General features: G+C 60.5%; 1 protein-coding gene across 8 annotated transcripts in view; it reads left to right on the forward strand.

Annotated features, from left to right (window-relative positions):
• Positions 1-115: 115 nt before the first annotated feature.
• The window catches only part of COL6A3 (collagen type VI alpha 3 chain), a 65,072-nt gene continuing 63,593 nt past the window's right edge, over positions 116-1,594 (forward strand). For 2 of the 8 annotated variants that reach the window (XM_085307464.1, XM_085307465.1), the window contains exon 1: positions 116-366. The gene's annotated coding sequence lies outside the window, so the exon portion shown is untranslated. The remainder of the gene's footprint in view (positions 367-1,594) is intronic. The other 6 variants (XM_085307462.1, XM_085307463.1, XM_085307466.1 and 3 more) reach the window with 5 other exon arrangements.

A 1,594-nucleotide genomic window follows, 5' to 3' on the forward strand; every position in this document is an offset into this window, starting at 1 on the left:
GGCGTGGGGCAGGGCAGGGCAAGCCCCACGGCGAGGCCGAGCGCGGGGCCGTCCCAGGAGGCGGTTCGTGCGACGAGGCGCTCTGACCTCAGCCCGGCGAACGCCAGCAGCAGCAATCTGGATTTCATTTGCAGCGCCGCCGCGGCCGGCTCCCGGGCTCCGGCGCGAGCTGCCTCCTCCCGCCGCCGCTCAGCCCCACGGCCGCCGGGCTTTCGGTTACCCCCTCCCTGCCCCGCTCGTCCTCGCGGCGCCGGGGAAGGCAGGCGACGGAGGAACGGGGAGGCTGAGAGCCACCATGAAGCAAGGGTGAAAAATCCTTCGGCGTGAAAACTTTGGGAATAAGCAGCTCTCCAGGTTCGCTCAGGGGTAAGTGTTTCCTCCCGCGTCGTCGGAGCGCCTCGCCGCCTGCGCTCGCCTCCCTGCCCCGAGCATCCCCTCCTCAAGGCAACTCTTCTTTGGGGAGTTTTCAAGGCATTTCAGGCAAAGCTACTTGCATACCCRGGGCAACCTCACCCCGGTGGAAAAACTCGCCACGGGCTTGCACAATGCTCGGAAAAGCAGGACCGCGCTGCAGCCTTGCTCATCCCGCGCAGGTCCAGCACCCTGGGCTTCTCCAAGATGCCATGCAGGTGTATGGCAAGCACCAGCCATCAGGCAGGGAATTAACACCAAGCCATTAATTACAAAAAGACAGTGAGAAGGTTGTTTTTTGTTTCTTTTGCCACSGTGGGCCAGCGTTAGCCTTTGATGCCTTGAAACTATTGCTGCAGCAGCAGCTTCATTCAAGATGGGACAGGGAAGTCCCAGGTTAGATGCCACCAGCTGGGGCAAGGGGCTGGCAGGGCAAGTAGCCCAAGAAGGGCACATAGCCATCTACCGCACCCAAGGAGAGGTCTGGATAAGGGGCATCCCGAGGGATATTGGCCAAATGTCTTTCCCCCCCCACCCCCACCCTGCAAAGGGAAGGGCTTTCCAAGCTTGCCCAGAGCTGCCTCTCCTCTCCCCCAGGACTTCTGCCTCCTGCCTTTCCCAACCCATCTTCCTTCTTTGTCCCGGGCTCCCCCCAGGGAGCTTCAAGGCTCTTGCAGAGGAGGGTCGCTGTGACTAAGCACGGAGCCACCCCACCGCGGTCCTTCCTGGCACCAAACCCTCGCTCCCCAGCCAGAGCCTGGCGCAAGAAACCCTTGCGGCCAAATGGGTTTCCTGACCGAGCGCGGGGGCCAAAAGTGGCTGGAGCGGAGGTGGCCCAAGCCACTCACAGCTCATTCCTGGTCCTTGAGATGATTCATCACCCCCCCGCTGTGGGGAAGAACACTGCTTCCCCCACCCCCCCCTTCTTCAAACTTCTGCCTCTACCCCATTACTTGTTGGTTAAAAATAAATTATATATTGGTATCTGTGGCGGGATAATTACTGTGCTGAAACCATGGGACACAATTGCCCTGTTTGAGAGCTTCTCAGAGCCTAGGCGGCAGTCTGGTGGAGCTGGGAAGCCGTTGCAGAGGGCTAGGTGACTTTTTCCAAGGGCACTTAGGAACCCYGTGGCAGAGCAGAGAGGTGACTCTGCATCTCCCAAGTGCCACCCCTCCAGAGA

This window comes from Rhea americana, unplaced genomic scaffold, assembly GCF_003343005.1.
Source record: "Rhea americana isolate MKP2758 unplaced genomic scaffold, rheAme1 scaffold_259, whole genome shotgun sequence".
NCBI lineage: Eukaryota > Metazoa > Chordata > Aves > Rheiformes > Rheidae > Rhea > Rhea americana.